General features: G+C 43.0%; 1 long non-coding RNA gene across 2 annotated transcripts in view; it reads left to right on the plus strand.

Annotated features, from left to right (window-relative positions):
* Positions 1-19,274, plus strand: part of LOC133093164 (uncharacterized) — a 30,522-nt gene extending 11,248 nt beyond the window's left edge. Inside the window, exons 2-4 of one of the 2 annotated variants that reach the window (XR_009701244.1) lie at positions 302-536; positions 11,537-11,647; positions 18,924-19,274. This is a non-coding gene — a long non-coding RNA (uncharacterized LOC133093164). The remainder of the gene's footprint in view (positions 1-301; positions 537-11,536; positions 11,648-18,923) is intronic. The other variant, XR_009701245.1, reaches the window with a different exon arrangement.
* The last annotated feature ends 1,013 nt before the right edge of the window (positions 19,275-20,287 follow it).

Genomic DNA, 20,287 nt, shown 5'->3' on the forward strand with positions numbered 1-20,287 from the left:
ACAGGGATACCTTTGATGCTTAAATGGATTAATAATAATAATAATGCCAGGACCACAAGAGTAGTCGCAACTGCCGTAGGCAGACCAGGATGCCTGTTTACCCCATGCTACAGCCTCAAGAAAATCATCTTTGGAACTCAAAGCAATTACTTCCTTGTTCTAGGAGTAAACAAGCTCTCCTTTCCTGGGACAAAGAGATTGGTGGCTCAAACTTGGAGACGGAAGACTGCCAGGGAATGTGACTTAAGAGGGAGACAAAACACAGTGGTTTAATATTTTCAAAACATTATCCCCATTACAGTAAGTTCTCTACGTACGAACCAAGTTGCGAACTTTCAAAGAGGCGAACGTGCGTTCCATCAACGTCAGATGTGAGTAAAATTGCAGCTCGCCCTCCGTCTCCTATTGCTGAGGATCCTTCAGCTCTACCATCTCCCACCTCCTCGCCCTCCTCCAGTCAGTAGCTCTTCTTGCCTGTTCACTCGATGCCAGCCCCTGGATGCCAGCTGTTGTACTGCACTACTGTACTTTTCAAGGTACTGTACTGTAAGGTTAAAAATGTTTTCTTTTTGTGTGTGTGTGTTTTTTTAATGTATTATTTCTGTGAAAAGTATTATAAACCTATTACAGTACAGTACTATATAGCCAATTGTGTTAGTTGGGTACCTAGGCTAACAACCTAGGTTTGTTGGACTTAACGAACAAACTGGACTTAGAAACGTGCTCTCGGAAGAGAACTCGTTCGTATGTAGGGGACTTCCTGTATATACATTTGGAGTTAACCGCCTAGAGCACCAAAGCACCTGACTAGCCTGTAGGCACAAAATAAAGGCAGTTTGCATTTCCTCCTGGCACAAGCCTCACCAGCTCTATTGGAAATTAGCCCTTTTCTTCATCCCCCGGTGTCCTTAGTTATTTCTGGGCATGCCCAAAGTAGCAGCTCCCAAGTGCCCACAAACCAGAATGTCAGCTGCAGCCCCCATATGGCCTTGTCCTTCCTCTTCTGCTCTGGCTTCTTGTTCCCATCCGTAGTCCACAGAGCCACCTGGAGAAGTGTCACTCCTGCAGCTTCCCATCATGGGGACCCCGTTCTAGGCCAAGGGTGCTCCTCCAGATGCTCCCTCGTCTCTGGTACCAGAGCATGGCTGGGTTTTATGCAGAGCCTCTCCCCCAACTCCCTGCCACACTTTGTTTCCTGGGCCCCAAGTTGGATTTTTTTTTTTTTTTTTTTTGTCCACGCCACGCAGCGTGTGGGATCTTAGTTCCTCAATCAGGGATTGAATCCGCACCCCCTGCAGTGGAAGCATGGAGTCTTAACCACTGGACCGCCAGGGAAGTCCCAAGTTGGATGTAATTTGAAGGCAACACAAATAGGATTTGCTGATGGTTAGAATATTGGGTGCAAGAGGAGAGGAGTCCAGGCTGATTCCAGGGTTTTGACTCAATGAATGAGGTTGTTATTAATTAGGATGGTTGGGAAGATTGTAGATGGAGCAGGTTTTCTTTGGAAAAGATCAGTAGATTCATTTTGGACACAGTTTGTGATGTCTTTTCAATATCTAAGATAAGAAAGGTAATAATGGACCTTCCCTTTCAACTTCTATGCCATTACCGTAGACAGAGTTGAAGTGAACTATAAAGATTATTTTCCAATTCCAGCAGGCACTGTTGAGTGCCTGCCCAACTGCCCTGTTCCCTTTCTTCCACACTGGCAGAACCCTGATTTTGTTCCAGTGTCTAACCTCACCTGTGTGACTGGAGAAAATGCTGTTGTCTAAACCAGCCAGGGTCACCCCATTCTGCATGTCAGTGAGGAGTAGAAGGGTAAGCCTGACACCCACTCAATTCAGGTCAGTGAGACGTTGGGGGCAGTCATTTGGAGGCTTCTGGGAAATGTTCTCTTTCTTTAAAAAAGATTTACAAAAAGAATTGGTCTGGCTTTTTCTCCTGGATGTCCTAGGGCAACCATCCTGCAAACATGATGTGAGTAAAAACAAGCTGAGGATGGTCAAGCTGAAAGATAGCATTTTCCAGCCCATTAGTTAACTAACTGGAACCATCCTCTCTCTGGATCTCTTCTGCAAGATAACGCACCCCTTGATTGGTTAAGCCATTTTGAGAAGGGTTTTCTTCACTTGCCTGTTAAAGCATCCTAACTGGTACACAAAGTAAGGAGAGAAAATCATCCTGAGGAGGAAACCACAGAAAGTTCAGGGCAGTAGATTAAGGTGCCCGTTTGTCACTGGCAAGGTCAGGCCAGTACCAGCAGCAGGGCAATTTCCAGTGCAAAGAACTGACTGAATTATGAACTTGAACTAGAAACTGCTTATATTGTCATAGGTCTCTACTTTTTCTTTGCCAGAGAGGGCCGGTGTTTTACACTGTAGGGGTATCTGTGCCCAAGGCCTTATCACCTCCTGTCGACTCCGAGCTCCTCCCTCCTACACAAGACTGTCCTTGGCACCGAGTCAAGTCCGTGAATTGCTTTCACACTTCCTATTCCACTTCGTGCTCACAAGCACCTGTTAGGCGGCCAGGCATATCCCCATTTTACAAACTGAGAATTAAGACTTTGGGGAGGTGATCGCAGCCTAGAAATGGCAAAACCCCAACACGAACCAGGGTGGATTCCAGGCCGGCAGTCTTTGACCCACACCATGAAATTTGTTTTAGAGTCTAAAATGACATCATTGTTCTTACTTGGTTATTCTAATTTCACATGTTAAGCATGATTAAAGTAACTAAACATTGTAAGACTCCCATGTGTCTTGATTCAAACAAAACACACACTAAATACCTAAGGTCTCTACGGTATGTCTGGTTTTCTGTTACTCAAAATAACAATAATTTTCTTTCCTATGCCACTTGATCAAGACTGTTTTTGCCCTTACCAGTTTTCTTACAAACGTGCTTTGAGTTAACCTTTTAAAGCCTTATATAACAGGGTTCAGAATCACATTAATTCTAGAAGTGACCTTTTTATTACTCTTGACAATGAACAGTTATTTAAATTTATAGCAATCCTGTTACATATGCAATTCGTTGTGTGTGAACCAGCATGGTATGTTTTTCTTCTCATAAAGCTCTTCATTTGCATTGGAATAAAAACTCTGCATTGGTTTGAAGTGAGAAATTTAGTCCAATCTTACCAGGAAGGCAAGTCAAACCAGTTCGGCTGGGTGGAAAAGTTGTTCAGTTTGGTTTTGTTGAGAGCCAGTTATTTTACCAGGAAAATGAGTTTTTTTGGGAATAGCAGAGGAATTACAATCAGGATGGTAAACTATGGCGAACCATAGGCAAGTCCTAAAAATGTGGTTCTTAATAAGTTGGTTTGAGAGTGAGTGTGGAATGTCCCTACTGTTTATTTTTGCTTTTAAGATGAGAAATGTTCCAGAAATGTTAATGTGCTGAATTTTTCAAAGAGCAAATCATTTTTAAAATGTTCCAGGAAAGTTTGATTTTGACAAAATGTGTACGAGGTGAAAGGTAGTTTATCCTCTAATTATTCGTGTACACATTTCATAGTGAAAACACCCTTATTAACCAGGACACCTGGGGTAGAGTATTGATTCTTTTCTCTGGCGTTCTTGTATCTCAGTTTCTTCTACAAAACGAGGGGTTGACAAGATGTATGAGTTTCCTGTTACTGCTATAACACATTACCACAGACTTAGTGTTTTAAAACAACACAGATTTATTCTCTTGCGTTTCTGGAGATCAGAAGTCAGATGGGGGTCTCACTGGGCTAAAACCATGGTATTAGCAGATCCGTGTTCCCTTCTGGAGTCTCTTGGGGTGAATCCATTTCTTTGCCTTTTCCAGTATCTAGAGGCTGCCTGCATTCCTTGGCTTATGGCCACTCCCTCCATCTTCAAGGCCAGAGTCAGCAATGGCCATTTGAGTCTTTCTCACATTACATCACTCTGACGCCAACTTTTCTGCCTCCTTCTCGCACTTGTAAGGATCCTTGTGGTTACATTGAGCTCACCCTTGTGATTACATTGATCCAGCTCAGCCAGAATTATCTCTTTATTTTTTTATTTTATTTTTTAAAATAAATAAATAAATTTATTTTTTTATTTTATTTTTTAAAATAAATAAATAAATTTATTTATTTATTTATTTTTGTCTGTGTTGGGTCTTCATTGCTGCGCGCAGTCTTTCTCTAGTTGTGGCGAGCAGGGGCTACTCTTTGTTGCGGTGCACGGGCTTCTCATTGCAATGGCTTCTCTTGTTGCGGAGCAAAGGCTCTAGGCATGCGGGCTTCAGTAGTTGTGGCTCACGGGCTCAGCAGTTGTGGCTCACAGGCTCTAGAGCGCAGGCTCTGTAGTTGTGGCGCACGGGGTAAATTGCTCCGTGGCATGTGGGATCTTCCTGGACCAGGGCTTGAACCCGTGTCCCCTGCATTGGCAGGCACATTCTCAACCACTGCGCCACCAGGGAAGTCCCACCTCTTTATTTTAAGGTCAGCTGATTAGCAACCTAAATTCCATCTGTGATCTTAATTCCTCTTTGCCATATAACCTAATATATTCACCGGTTCTGGAGATTAGGATGTGGACGTCTTTGGGAGCCATTATTCTGCCTACCACACTAGGCAATCTCTTAGATCTTTCCCGGTCAAAATTTTATGAAAAAACTCAATATAATTGTCCTCCATTACTGTAACTTAAAAGTGCAATAAGTAAAACCCAAACAACTAGGTTATAGGGAAAGAAGTAGAATGATATTTTATTAATTGTTTAAATTTTATTTTTATAAAAGGAACTATATTCACATAGTTCAAAATCCAAAGCATAATAAGGAATAGATTGAGGGTCTCACACCCATCCCTAGTCATGTGTATGTATCAGTATTTATTGAGCCAACCCCTACTGTATTACTTTCCTAGGGCTGCCATAACAAATTATAACTCACTGGATAGGTTAAAATAACAGAAATGGGGCTTCCCTGGTGGCGCAGTGGTGAAGAATCCGCCTGCCAATGCAGGGGACATGGGTTCAAGCCCTGGTCCGGGAAGATCCCACAAGCTGCAGAGCAACTAAGCTTGTGTGCCACAACTACTGAGCCTGTGCTCTAGAGCCCGTGAGCCACAACTACTGAGCCTGCGTGCCACAACTACTGAAGCCCGCGTGCCTAGAGCCTGTGCTCCGCAACAAGAGAAGCCACCGCAATGAGAAGCCCGCGCACCACAATGAAGAGTAGCCCCCGCTCTCTGCAACTAGAGAAAGCCCATGCGCAGCAATGAAGACCCAATGCAGCCAAAAATAAATAAATAAAAATAAATAAATCTATTTTAAAAAATAAAATAAAATAACAGAAGTGTATTCTCCCGCAGTTCTGGAGGACAGATGCCCAAAATCAGGGTGTCAACAGAGTTCTGATCCCTCCAGAGGCTCCAAGGAAGAAGGCTTCCTTGCCTCCTCCAGCTTCTGGAAGCTCCAGGCATTCCTTGGCTTGTGGCTATATCACTCCAACCTCTGCCTCCGTGGGCACATGGCCTTCTTCCCTGTGTGTATGTGTGTGTGTCCTCTCCTCTTCTTATGAGGACACCAGTCATTGGTTTAGGGTCCACCCTAATCCAGTATGACCTCATCTTAACTAATTATATCCAGAAAGATCCTATTTCCAAATAAGGTCACATTCACAGGTGCTAATTGTTAGGACTTGAACTTATCTTTGGATGGACACGTGGAAGTTTTCAGTTATTTGCTATTAGAACAGAGGCTGCATGTTTTCTTATGGACTTGTATGGGTATTCTTATGGATTTGTGAAATGCCTCTGAAATACAAATTCGTGAAAGCGTAAATGCTGAGCCATAGGGTTTTTTTTTGCCAAATTGTGCTTCAAAAAGGTTGCAGTGGGCTTCCCTGGTGGCGCAGTGGTTGAGAATCTGCCTGCCAATGCAGGGGACACGGGTTCGAGCCCTGGTCTGGGAAGATCCCACATGCCGTGGAGCAACTAGGCCCGTGAGCCACAATTACTGAGCCTGCGCGTCTGGAGCCTGTTCTCCGCAACAAGACAGGCCGCGATAGTGAGAGGCCCGCGCACCGCGATGAAGAGTGGCCCCCACTTGCCTCAACAAGAGAAAGCCCTCACACAGAAACGAAGACCCAACACAGCCATAAATAAATAAATAAATAAATAAGTAAAAAAAAAAAAAAAAAGGTTGCAGTTATTTCCATCCCCATCCTCAGTGTTTGTTTCCCTACAGCCTCATCAAACTTCCATAATACCGGTCTCTTTATCTGCCAGTCTGAGAGGTGAAAAATAAGATCTCATTTTAAATTTCCATTTATTTGGTTATTCATGCAAATGAGCACACTTCCTTGTGTTTATTGACTTTCTAAGTCTGTGAATTGCTAGTTGTTTCCTATTCCCTCTTGAGCAGCTGATCTATTTTTTATTTCATCCATTTCAGGCATTTTTGGTCACCATCTTTTCTTTGTTCTTTCTCTTAAATGGAACTTGATCTTTTACATAAATCTAAGACAAGAGATTGTGTGAAAGTCCATACCTACAGTGAAGGGGTATTTGCTTCTCAGGGCTAACTGTCTATGATACAGCTCTGATGTGAGTAAGGAAAGTACCTAATGAGAGTATGGTATCTGTGGTGGGTGTAATTTCTGGCGAGAGAGAGGGAGAGAGAGAGGACAGTTATATCAGAAATGAGGTATGTTTGAAAGTATGTCAGTGGGTGGGAGTTTATACAAATCTGTGAGAAGGTGAAATCCCTTTTTCTCTTTTATTTAAATGAGAAAGCTCCAGCTGGGTTATCAAACTGGTGGTAAACATCCAACAGACTGCACGTTCATCCTGACTTTCTCTTCCCAGCATAGAGTCATTTAGTTTGTAATTAAGAAAAATGAGGAGGGTAACTCCACTTCTGGGTACACACCCAAAAGAACTGAAAGCAGGACATGATCAGGTATCTGTACACCCATGTTCATAGTAGCATAATTCACAATAGCCAAGATGTGGGCACAACCCAAATGTCCATGGACACATCAATAGATAAACAAAATGTAGTCTATCAATACAATGGAATATTATTCAGCCTAAAAAGGAAAGAAATTCTGACACAGGCTACAACATGTGAACCTTGAGGACATTACGCTATGCTTTTGAGTGAGACACAAAAGGACAAATACGGCTTGATTTCACTTATATGAAGTATCTAGATAGTCAAACTCATAGACACGGGAAGTAGAGTGGTAGTTGCCAGGGACTGGAGGGAGGAGGGAATGGGAAGTTGTTTAATGTGGGTACACAGTCTCAGTTTTGCGAGATGGAAAGAGTTCTGGAGATGGATGGTAGTGATGGATACACAATAATGTGAATGTACTTAATGCCACTGAACTGTACACTTAAAAATGGCTGAGATGGTAGATTTTATGTTACGTGTATTTTACCACAATTTAAAAATTTTCAATTTCAATTTAAAAATGTAAAATTTATGTTGTATATATTTTACCGCAATTAAAAATAAATGGAAGGAGGGAAGGAAGGAACAGTGAAGAGTGAAGAGCGGTTGTTTTTAACGTCATTTCACAGCAGGTAATTTCCAACACAAGAGGCAACCCCAGGACAGCGGGCTCTGTAACTGAATTCTACTCTCAGTCCTTTACAGCCAGGCCTCATCTCCAACCCACTGGCTGCAAGAAATCTTCTAGAAATCAGAAATGGCTCCTTGTCTAGAACTGGCAGCGTACAGCACTGCTTAAAGATGAAAAATTGGTAATTCACTGGGATTCCTGTGTTGCAAGGTCAGTTTTTGTTGAAGAAAAGTAGAGTATAACATCCTTCAGGGATCCTTTGTTCATGCAGAGGCATCAGTGGTGGCTACAAATCCCTTGCATTGTAGGTGACTAAGGAAGAAAAGATTTGCACTACCCCCCTGCCAACGTGAAGCTGTTTAGTATGCAGTTACCAATAGTGGGGTGGGGCTTCCCTGGTGGCACAGTGGTTAAGAATCCGCCTGCCAATGGAGGGGACACGGGTTCAAGCTCTGGTCCAGGAAGATCCCACATGCTGCGGAGCAACTAAGCCCGTGCACCACAACTACTGAGCCTGCGCTCTAGAGCCCACGAGCCACAACTACTGAGCCCGTGTGCCACAACTACTGAAGCCCGCTCGCCTAGAGCCCGTGCTCTGCAACAAGAGAAGCCACCGCAGTGAGAAGTCTACACACCGCAACGAAGAGTAGCCCCCGCTCGCCGCAACTAGAGAAAGTCCGTGCACAGCAACAAAGACCCAACGCAGCCAAAAATAAATAAAATAAATAAATTTATTAAAAAAAAAAAAAAAACAGTAGTGGGGTGGGGGGAGGTTTTTTGCCCTGGTTCTCACACCAGGCACTCATCCAGCCACCCCTTCCCAGCTCTTCACCTGCAAGAAGGTGATGTATCCCAACCAAATGTCTGGATCAGTGTCTGGCATCCGTAAGCATTTGAGAATGAGTAACTTCCATCCCTACCCCAAACAGCTGGTTGGATATGTGAACCCAAGGCCTTTCTTGGGGATTGGGGACTTGTCTCACCCCTGCCGCCACCCCCCCTCTGCCCAGCATGCCAGAGCCCTCGGGTCCAAGGATCTAGAATAGGCCTGAGGAGAGCTGGCTAGGAGGTCCCCCTGCAGGCCTGAAGCCTAAACTTCCCCTACCAGCTCTGGGGGAAGGAGCGGTTGACTTACCTGTGATCCCTTCTGGGCCATTTGAATTTACCATGCTCGGGTACTGTGTAATCTTTTCCAGAAATATTTTATTATATATTTTTAAAATGCTTAACTATTAAAAATACTACTAAGATAAATTTTATAAGATGTAAGATTCATGTCTGGTTGAGACCGTTAAAAACAAGACAACAGGCCCCAAATGGAGTCACTTATGTTAAGCCCCACGTCACCAAACCAAGACAACTTAATTACAGTTTCTGCTCTCCTAGAAATGGAATCTTGAACCGGTCAATCAGGAATCACCTGATTCCTAGAATCGCCTGACTCCTAGCACTAGTTAGGTAATCTGCCTGACAGACTCGAAAGGAAAGTAAGCTGCTATAACCACCTGGCTTTTTTGCCTAGTGTAACGTCCTTGTTTCTGCTCCCTTCTGCCTATAAAAGTCTTTCACTTTGTACAGCTCCTCAGAGCCCCTTTCCATTTCCTAGATTGGATGCTGCCCAACTCAAATTAATTTTCGCTCAAACTCTTAAAACATTTAATATACCTCAGTTTATTTTTTGACAAGACTGAGATAAAGTTTTCAGTTCTCAGAAAGTGTTTCCCTTCAGAATGAAAAATAACTGAAAGCCATCTCAGAGCGGTGCCTTTCTTCAACTTTGACCTTGCCTGTCCTCTCATCATTAAGCCTCCAGTGCCAGCATAGTGCTGGGCACAGAGTAAACCCTCAATAAATATTTGATGAATAAATCAATTGGTGTCAAAACAAAATGCGGGCTGCTTATGATCCCCAATTCTGCATTTTCCTAAAGAAAGGATATTTGGGTCATGGTATGGTAATGTAATTAAATATATACTTGGTCCTCATCCATTTCTGACACAGAGCTCCTAAAATCCTTGCAATTTCCTAAGTGACTAGAAGGATGAAGGTTCTTTTTTATGTTAATGTGATGACTTTTGGATCCCCCTAAGGGTGGGAGTTGGTTGCCAGAAGAACTGACCACGTGATTAGAGGCTGAACCTTTTGGTCCCACCCCCTCCCCCCCAGGGAGGGGAGAGGGGCTGGAGGTTGAGTCAGTCACCAATGGCCAATGACTTAATCAATGATGCCTATGAAATGAAGCTTCCAGAAAACCACCAAAAGGTAGGGTTTGGAGAGCTTCTGAGCTGGTGAACACTTGGAGATGGGGGGAGAATGGTATGCCTGGAGAGGGCATGGAAACTCCATGCCCCTTCCCCATACCTTGCCTTACGAATCTCTTCCATCTGGCTGTTCATACCCTTTTATAATATACCAGTAATCTAGTGAATTAAATGTTTCTCTGAGTTCTGTGAGCTGCTCTAGTAAATTAATCAAACCCAAGGAGGGGCGTTGTTGGAACCTCCAATCGACACTGTAGCTGGTTGGTCAGAAGCACAGGTGATCAACTGGCCTTATGACTGGCTTCTGAAGCTGGGGAAGGGGGTAGGCTTGTGAGACTGAGCCCTTAACCTGTGGGATATGATGCCATCTCTGAGTAGGCAGTGTCAGAATCGAGTTGAATTGTGGGACACTGAGCTGGTGTCTGGAGACTTGTTGAATAGTGTTGGGAACCACCCTCCCTACCGCCACCAACACCCTTCCCTCACACAATGGAATGGAATTGGTGCTAGAAACATTTTACATAGAAACCTGCCGGGTATATAATACTTATTGTTCATTAATTGAGGTGATAGATGAGGACCTCTGATTTTAGGCTTGGCTAAGATTCCCAGATGGTTAAAACTGGAGGAAGAAGGAAAGTATCTAACTGGAGTTGTGGAAGCCCAAGATGCTGGGAAATCCCCTTTAGGGCGGCCAGAATGGCCCATGTGACAGGAAGTCATATTTTGACTGAGTCACATTCACACTGAAGACACAGAGAAAGAGTCAGCCATGAAATTGATGGTTGAAAAGATCAGGTGTCTGGGATGAATCTACAGACCTCCAGATTTGGAAGACTGTAACAGACCCCCGTCTGGGAATGTCAGCTGAAGCCCCAGACCAAGAATATAATGGCCTAGTGGTTAGGATGCCGGGCTTTCACTGCCGTGGCCTGGGTTCAGTCCCTGATCAGGGAACTGAGATCCTGTAAGCCACAAGGTGTGGACAAAAAAAAAAAAAGGAAAAAAGAAAGAAAACATCTGTCTGTGGCCCCGGCATCCTATCCAAGGAAGGCTGGAGGAGAATGGAAGTCCTGAGAAGGCCACTGCGTGGGCTGGAGGACCCTCGAGAGAAAACAAGCTCTGTCCTCCTCCTTCAGGATAGCCCAGTGTGTGGGGAAAGCCTGTGAGGTGAACCAAAAAGCTTTTTCTCCTCCCTCCCAGCCCCCCTCGCCACCCCACCCCCAATCCCCTGCTCCCTCAGGGCTGAATTTGTCTTCCTTTCCTCTCCCCTCCCCCATCCCTAAATAGTAAGGCTCTGGGCCTCCTCTCAATTGACCTTTGTCTGATTTGGAGGTGGAAGATTTTTGAAAGTGTCAACAACAGTCCCACAGTGAATAAAGATGTGAACTTACCCCTTTTGAACACATTGCAAGGCAATCTTCATTGTAACATTACCTCAACTGGGAAATGTAATTCAATAGAAGAAAGAGGTTTGTTAATCTTTCAGATTCCCTTTTTTTTTTTTTCTTTTTAAAATTATTTGTTGCCCAAACTGAAAATTGGCACCACCTATGGGTTCTGGATGCAATCAAATCAGAAATGATACTGAGGCCAGCTGGGCCTGACGCAAGAGCCTAGTGGGGTCAAACTGATGTTTTTCTTCCGTATTTGATGAGTAGAGAAAAACACTGGATGTGAATTCTCAATAACCAGAGTCTACTGTACTTTTCTTGCAGACTGGCTGTTGCTGTCCGTTTCCCAGTCCTGCTGTTTAGCCACGTGGGGTTCTTCTTCGTGCCAGTTACGTGGGCGCAGAGGCTGGACTCTTCCTCCAAGGTCATGAGCAGGTACCCTCACTTGTATGAATGTATCACAAGGAAAGGGCATTGTGTAATAAAGAATTTACCCTCGCCCAAAGAGAGCTCTGCTCTGTGCCCTCAGCTCCCCAGAGGTGATCTCTAAGCCCTTAGGCTCTCCTGCCTGATAAGAGTGCCTTTGTGTTACGGAACCAAGTGTAGGTCCATTTGCCCACGGGCAGTAAAGCCAATCTAGTGACACCAGGTTGTGGTGAAGGAAAGCGCAGTGTTTACTGTAAGGCACCAGACAAAGAGTTCAGTGCAGCTAATGCTCAAAACACTTGCACTCAGGGAGGTGTTTTTAAAGGCAAAGTGAGGGAGGGGAGTCCCAGGGTGTGTGATCAGCTCATGCACTGTTCTCTGATTGGTTGATGGTGAGTGGTGGTAGCATTACCAATCCTTAGGCACCAGTAGGTCTAGGGGCTATGTGCTCATGGTCATCATGTAGTTCACTTTTTCCATTTGGTGGTGGTTTTAGCATCTGTAAAACAACTCAGGAAATGTGCATCAGATACTGTTATCTAGGCGCTTCAGAGAGGAGCTAAAGCAGAGGACATGGAGGGAGGGGTCTGTCCCCGGCAGGCCCCATAGTGTCCTGATCAGTTACATTTGTTTACCCGGACGCTGAGTAGGAACCTCTCCCGACTCCACCCTGTTTGTCTCTTCTCTTGGCTGGTTTTCATCTGTATCTTTTTGCTGTAATAAAGCGTAACTGTGAGTATAATAGCTTTCAGCAAGTTCTGAGGGTCCTTCTAGTGAGTCACTGAACTTGGCAGTGGTTGTGGGGACCCTGGGCTGGCCTCTGGTGTCAGAAGTGAGAGTAGTCTTGGGGACAGTTCCCTAACTTTGCAGGCACGGACTAGGACGCTATGCTCATGGTCTGTGGACTGGACTCTCCTCTCACTGGCTGGGTGAGCTGCTTCGTCTCTCCGAACCCCTTTGCCTCAGCACTCAGCAGGGAGGGTTATCTGTACCCTCTGGAGGAGGTTGCTGTGGAGGCTGAGATGGGAGTGAGAGGGAGGGCTGTGCAAGTTGTCCAGCTGCACGTAGATGCCCCCACTTGGTGCCAGTGGACTGAGTGCCCTCTCACGTTTGGGCACGTTTGACGATGATGATGATAGTAGTGAGGATCCCATTCCTACAATCTGACCGACCTCATCTGTCTAGACAGGGAGGAGAGAGGGGCTGGGGCCAAAGAATAAGCACCTGGAGCCCGAATGGAAGCCATTTCTCTAAAATAAGGTCTTAGGAGCCACTTATTTGGTGGAAGGATGCAACCTCTCTGCACACGAGGAGACAAACCTAAGTGACAATGCACCTGTCATTCATCAGAAGAGCAGAAACTCAATATCTTGACAAACCACTCTGTGGCGAGGCTGGAAGTAGGCACTACAAAATGGTCCAACCTCTGCTGAGGGGAATTGAGCAATAGCTAAGAAAATTACAGAGTATTTACCCTTTGACCTAGAAATAGCACTTCTGGGTACTACCCTCAATTACCTCTAACAACACAAAAAAAATTATGATGGTTATTTATTACAGCATAATTTGTAATTCAGAATATTCAAAACAACCTAAACGTCCATATGTAAGAAATTGTTTGAATAAATTATAGCATGTCCACACAATGAAGTAGCACATTGCTAAAAAATCAACAAGGCAGAACTCTATGAACTGATACAGAGTGATATCCAGATATATGGTTACATGCAAAAAACACACAAACAAAAAACAAAGTTCACCAAAATGATTATAGACGTAGTAACACCTTGAGTAAAAAAGAATCTGTGAATCAGAATGATATCGAAGAACAAATAAACAGGAAGAGTGAAGAAAGCTCTTCTTTCATTATAAGGGAAAGTAAAATGCCAATTTAATTGCCATAATAAATGTAGAGGGACTAATACAAGTAGAAAATCAAATCACCATTTTTCACCCATCATAGCAAATCATCGCTATAATCATTGATTCAGGCTTGAATAATAATGGATGCTAAAACTACTGGGTTACAGCTTGTTGGGGAAAAGGATACTTATAACATGCACACGATCTTAAAGCTGTTCCCCCAGATTGCTTATCAGTTACATACTTACCAGAGGACACCACCTTAGTTAAGAGATTTAAATCAACATCTCCAATAATAGGACAAACTGGTGACATGCCTCCTGATGGATGCACTGAAAAGACCACAACATCACAGATATTGTGTTCCTGCCAAAAATGCACAAGCTGAACAAAATCATGAGGAGACAATTATATAGACCCAAGCTGAGGACATTCTACAAAATAAGGGCCTGTACTCTCCAAAAATGTCAATGTCATGAAAGGTAAAGAAAGGCCTGGGAAATGTTTCAGATTTTAAAAGACTAAAAACTACATCCAAATTTAAAACTTTTGTGTACCAAAGGATACTATCAACTGAGTGAAAAGGCAACCTATGGAATGGGAGAAAATATTTGCAATTTATATATCTTATATGGGATTAATATACAGAATATATGAAGAACTCCTGCAACTCAACAACATCAAAAAACAATGCACTTAAAAAATGAGCAAAGGACTTGAAGAGACATTTCTCCAAAGAAGTTATAAAAATGGCCAATGAGCACATGAAAAGATGCCCGACATCATTAATCATTAGGGAAATCTGAATCAAAACCACAGCACACAGCACAGGAGGTGAATCTCAAAACCATTATGCTGAGTGAAAGAAGCCAGACACAGAAGTTTACATCCTTAGATGACTCCATTCAGAGGAAATTCTAGAAAAGGCAAAGCCATAGGGACAGAAAGCAGATCAGTAGTACTTTGTGGTCCAGATGGGGGCAGTGATGAGAGCAACGAGGCAGGAGGGAACTTCTAGGGGTGATGAAAGAGTTCTAAAACGAATATAGCAGTCGCAAGACTGTGTATTTACAAAATTCATGGACCTCTCGACTAAAAATGGGAGGTATATGTGTATCAGTAAAGCTATAAAATAATAATAATGAGGAGGAAGAGAAGGTCTTGAAAAAACCACATCTCAGACTGAATTCTGCCACATGTACTCGTGAGCAAGCCGACCCAGCAACCCTTAGACGCCTCTTCTGGAGCTCCTTGTAGTCCGGGCTGTAGGGCCTCAGCCTCCAAACCCTCCCTCTCTGAAAGGTTCACTCAGGGCGGATGCAGTGATTACAGTTCCGGTGTCAGGTCTCGGGACCCAGGAACAGACGCCTCCAGTGAGTAGCTGCACATGTGGGTGGTTCAGAATCCTAAACCCCGGGTGCCATTCAGAGAAGTTCAGGCCACAGGACTGGCTGGATTCTTATCCCCTGCTCAAACCTGGGGGGCCTGCACAGTAAGCCCAGCTAATCCCCACATCTGAGCGCCATGACTACACGATGAAAACTAATTTCTACCGTGCATTAGCTAATTAGCAGACACTCTGGTGTTGATCAGAGATAAAAGTAGCTGAGGGGCTTCCCTGGTGGCGCAGTGGTTAAGAATCTGCCTGCCAATGCAGGGGACACAGGTTCGAGCCCTGGTCCGGGAAGATCCCACATGCCACGGAGCAACTAAGCCTGTGCGCCACAACTGCTGAGCCTGCGCTCTGGAGCCCGCGAGCCACAACTACTGAGCCTGCGTGCCACAACTACTGAAGCCCACTCGCCTAGAGCCCGTGCTCTGCAATAAGAGAAGCCACTGCAATGAGAAGCTCGCGCACCGCAGTGAAGAGTAGCCCCTGCTCGCCGCAACTAGAGAAAGCCCACGCACAGCAACGAAGACCCAAAGCAGCCAAAAAAAAATAATAAATAAAATAAATAAATTTTTTTAAAAAGTAGCTGAAGAGTTTGTAACAGCTGACTCTGGACAGTGGGCTTTTTAATTGCTTTTAACTTTGTATTTTGGAAAAAAGTCAAACCCACCAAAAAGTTGCAATAATAGGACAGTGAACTTCTTTATACCTTTCATCCAGATTCACCAGTTGTTAGATTTTTGTCTCATTTGCTCATGAACCCTCTCTCTTTCTCCCTCCATATATGTATATATTTGTGTATAGATATATATGTATATATGTGTATATATGCACCCGATATTTGTACCTATTTATCTATCTAATATATAAAGAGACTTATTTTTGCTGAACCATTAAGTCTAATATGTCCCCTTCGCCCCTAAATAATACAGGGTATATCTCCTAAGAACAAAGACATTCTCTTACATAATCTCAGGAAAATCATCAAATTCAAGAAATTAATATTAATACAATATTACTGTGTAATATATTTTCCATGTTTGGATTTTACCAGTTGTCCCAATAATATCCTTTATAAACCTTTGTTTTCAAGCTGGGCTCCAGTCACGGGTTAAGCAAGACATTTCATTGTCAACTTCTTTAATCTCCTATAATCTGGAACAGTTCCTCAGCCTTTCTTTGTCATGACATGGACATTTTTGAAGAGAAGAGGTACATAATTGTGTACAGGGTCCCTCGATTTGGGCTTATCTGATTATTTACTTGAGTTTATTCTGGTTACACATTTTGCGTCTGGAGTGACGTGATCTCAGTGTGTCCTACTACTAATATTTTTAAACGTTGGACACTTGCGGTGGTCATTTACATTATGATGTCTGGGATAGTTCCCCGCTATAAAGGTGTTTTTCCCTCTGTACAATTAATAACTCAGCTGTAGGGAGATACTGGGAGCCTAGGTGAATCTCCTGCTCCCAAACTAACTCACCCAAAAGAATCAGTTAATAAACTTGGACCTTTCAAAGAAAGTGAGTCTCCCCTGAACTCAGCAAGATCCTAAAGATACAGCCATTCGTGCTATACCTATTTTCAGGGTAAGTAAGATAGCTTCACACTCATGAGGTTTTTTTTGTTTTTGTTTTTGGCTACGGGGCATGTGGGATCTTAGTTCCCCAACCAAGGATCGAACCCACACCCCCTGCAATGCAAGCCCTGGAAGAGAGGAGTCTTAGCCACTGGATTGCCAGGGAAGTCCCTCAGTTCTTAACTGGTGTCCTCAAGGTGTCCTTGGATAGAATTCAGAGGGTCTTAAACTTAGCTGGGAGAGAAATTAGGTCATTATTTTCACCAACCTCCGACTGAAATTGAGCATCCTCTTCAATTATGAATGAGACAACAAACCAAAGCAGTACCAATGGCTATGTAACCCATGGAAACTCCAGACATTTCATATCACATTGCATCTGATGCAGAATATTATTTATACTCATCACTCCCTTGAAATCAGAGCAGTTAATTAGATTCATCACTAGAGCTTGTTATTTAACACATTAACAAAAGAGCAAATATATTACATATCACAAATTTGAAGTACATTTTGGAAGTAGAGTTTCAACAATGTTTCCTTTGCAATCCTATGTATTTTATTTTATGCACCTGTCTTAGTCTGTTTGGGCTGCTATAACAAAATACCAGTAGTATCTGCTTAAATTCTGAGTAATCTTTGCTGTGCTTTGATTGTCCGCCTTCATAGTCCTGATCGGCGCCTAGCTGGCTTGGCCTTTTATTTTTTTAAATTTTGGCCGCACCGCATGGCTTGCGGGATTTCAATTCCCCGACCAGGGACTGAACCCGGGCCACAGCAGTGAAAGCGCCAAATCCTAACCACTAGACCACCAGAGAACTCCCTGGCTTGACCTTTCCTGTCTGTCTTTCCTACTGCCTTTCCTGTCTGTCTTTCCTACTGAATGAGAAGCGCCATAGGATCATTCTTCATTCCAGCAGCACCTAACCCAGTGCTGGAACACTGCACATGGTTAAGAAATGTTCGTGGAGTTGAATAGATGCTCCCGTTTTGGAGCAAGAACACTCAGGCTCAAGTGAGAGGAAATAACACTTGGCAGCCCCAGGGTTAGAACCCACGGCTTCTGGTCCCTGGTCTGATGCACTGTTGAGCACCAAGGGCCTGGCCAGTTTGCTTTCATGACCCTGAATTTCTCTCAAACAACTGTTAGTTATGTTGTCTTCCTGGACTGAGTGAACAGTCTTTCTGAAACAGGCTTAATGCAAAGATAAGTATATCAGTAAGAATTATACCCATCAATTTCTGTTTGGATGTGAGTTTTCAAATGTTAAATGATTCCTAAAACCTCTGAATTTCTTCTTCCCAGGAGCCCCACAGACCCCTTTTAACTTTTGTATATGAAGTTTTTCAAATATTCAGAAAAGTACAGAGAATGACTGAATGAACCCATCCCTTAGATTCAACAATGATCATTTTGCCCCTTTTTTGCTTCCTATTTTGTTCTGTATAATTTCCTGAAGCATTTTAAAGTAAATTACAAACATCATAGCGTCTCAACCCGAAATAAAGAGGACAGCGCCTTTCAGAACCATAATTCCTTTGTCACACATCAGAAAATTAATTCCCTAATACCATTTTGCACACAGCACATGTTCGAATTTTCCCAGTTGTCCTTAAAAAACCACTTTATTACAGTTGGTTTGTTTGAGTTCATGTAGGACAATTCCCTGCTTTTCCTGCGTTAAATGCTGGTGTCTTATTGAGAAAGCCAAATCAGTTTTCCTGCAAAATGTCCCACATTTTAGATTTGGTTGGTTGCTCCCTCATGGGGTCATTTAACCTGTCTCCTTTACTTCCTGTCACCTGGAATTTAGACCTAAAATCCTGCTCAGACTTAACAAAAATATTAAACAAAATATTAACAAAAATATTAAATATTGAAGTAAGAATACTTCAATGCAGTGTCTCGGGCTTTGTATTTCAACACACCAGGATGCTCAAAATATCCAGTTGCCCCATTACTAATGATGCTAAGATTTGGTGAGTTCTGGTGATGAGAGCCAGATCCCTCATGGAAGAATTTTGTTTCCCTCTTTCAACCAGCAAGTATCCTCTGGCATGACACCTGACACTCTGTCCCCCATCAGTCTTTCACCCAAAGGTTTTCTCATCTATTGATTAATGTTGCCTGAATTAATTATTTTATCAGAGTTTGCAAAATGGTGATTTTATACTATGATTTTTCCACATTAATTAGCTGGTATTGAAACAGAACAGGACCCTATGGTCCTTGCCCCACCCCATGTCCTCAGCCTGCCTTTTGTCTGTGAAAAAACTTTAGCCAAAGAATAAGTTTAATCAGAGAAGTGAGAAAATGCAGAAACAAAGGAAAACAGTCCAACAAGACTAAATAATAATAATTTAGTCATTAAGCATAGTCAAGGACCATTAGTTCCTTCTCAAGGGCTATAGATGATATTCTGAGCCGTATCCTGTGAGCTGTCTTATAGATACTGAAACCCCTACCAGGTGGGAGAAGTTAACTACATGATGACCAGACTGTAGCCATGACGTAAGCTGCCACAATTCCAAGAATTGGCCTCAAGGAAATGGGAACAAACCGACCCTGGAACTGAAGATTAACTGTACTTAAAACAATCAAGATGACGCTGGTCAGACCACCGATGACCAATTTCAAGATGACCGTCAGAGCTGACTGTGTTGTTTCTGCATGTAGCCCTCTCCCTCCGTTTATGAAAGCTCTTGCCCTCTGATGGTCATTTGTGGGGGGAGTCGGCCTTTGGACAGGAGTCCGCCCCACCCCCATTGCTGACATCCAAAATAAAGCACACTTTCCTTTCCACCGACTTTGCCTCTTTATTGGCTTCTGAGCAGCGAGCAGCCGGGCCCCACTTCCCGTTACAGTTTCCTTCTGTAAAACAGAGCCCTTGCTCATCATTCAGGCCTATTTGGTCACCCTGAAATATAGTTCCTAAAGTGAAGGCAAGATAATTATTCAGTTATTTCCCTTCAACGATCATTTTTCACAGTAAGGAGTTGGAGCAATAGCTACCTCCAGTGGTGACAAACGCATTCTTCTTGGGGAGGAACTTTATCTTTTGGTTGAATATCATAATGAGTTCATGGTTTGGGGGAGCAGATATTTTTAGGTCTCATTCTAGGGTTGCAAATAAAAATAGGATTATAGTCAGACCTCTATAGCCTCAGGTTCTGCCTCTGTGGATTCAAATAACCATAGACCAAAAATATTCCAAAAAAAAAGAAAATTACAAAAATTACAAAAATCAAAACTTGAATTTGCTGTGTGGCAGCAACTAACATTTACATTGTACTTACAACTATTTACATAGTGTTTACATTGTATTAAGTATTATAAGTAATCTAAAGACGATTTAAAGTATACGGGAGGGTGTGGGTAGGTTATATGCAAATACTACGCCATTTTGTATAAGGGATTTGAGCATCCTTGGATTTTAGTATCTGCTGAGGGTCCTGAAACCAATCTCCTGCAGGTACAAAGGGACAGCTGTATTTTTGTTTTGTTTTTTACCTTGTTAACTCATAATTTTCTGTTTTATCCATGTTGCGATATGAAACAGTTTTATTACTTTTAACTGGTGAGCACTACACTTTAAACTTTCGTCTACTACACTTCAATTATAAATCCCCTTGGGTTGGGCACCAAGGTTACTGCCAGTACTTTGTGTGAGGGTTAATTTTTTTTTTTAATATTTATATATATTTTTAAAATTTATTTATTTTATTTATTTTTGGCTGCATTGGGTCCTTGTTGCTGTGCGTGGGCTTTCTCTAGTTGTGGCGAGCGGGGGCTACTCTTTGTTGTGGTGTGTGG

Source organism: Eubalaena glacialis, chromosome 6 (genome assembly GCF_028564815.1).
Source record: "Eubalaena glacialis isolate mEubGla1 chromosome 6, mEubGla1.1.hap2.+ XY, whole genome shotgun sequence".
NCBI lineage: Eukaryota > Metazoa > Chordata > Mammalia > Artiodactyla > Balaenidae > Eubalaena > Eubalaena glacialis.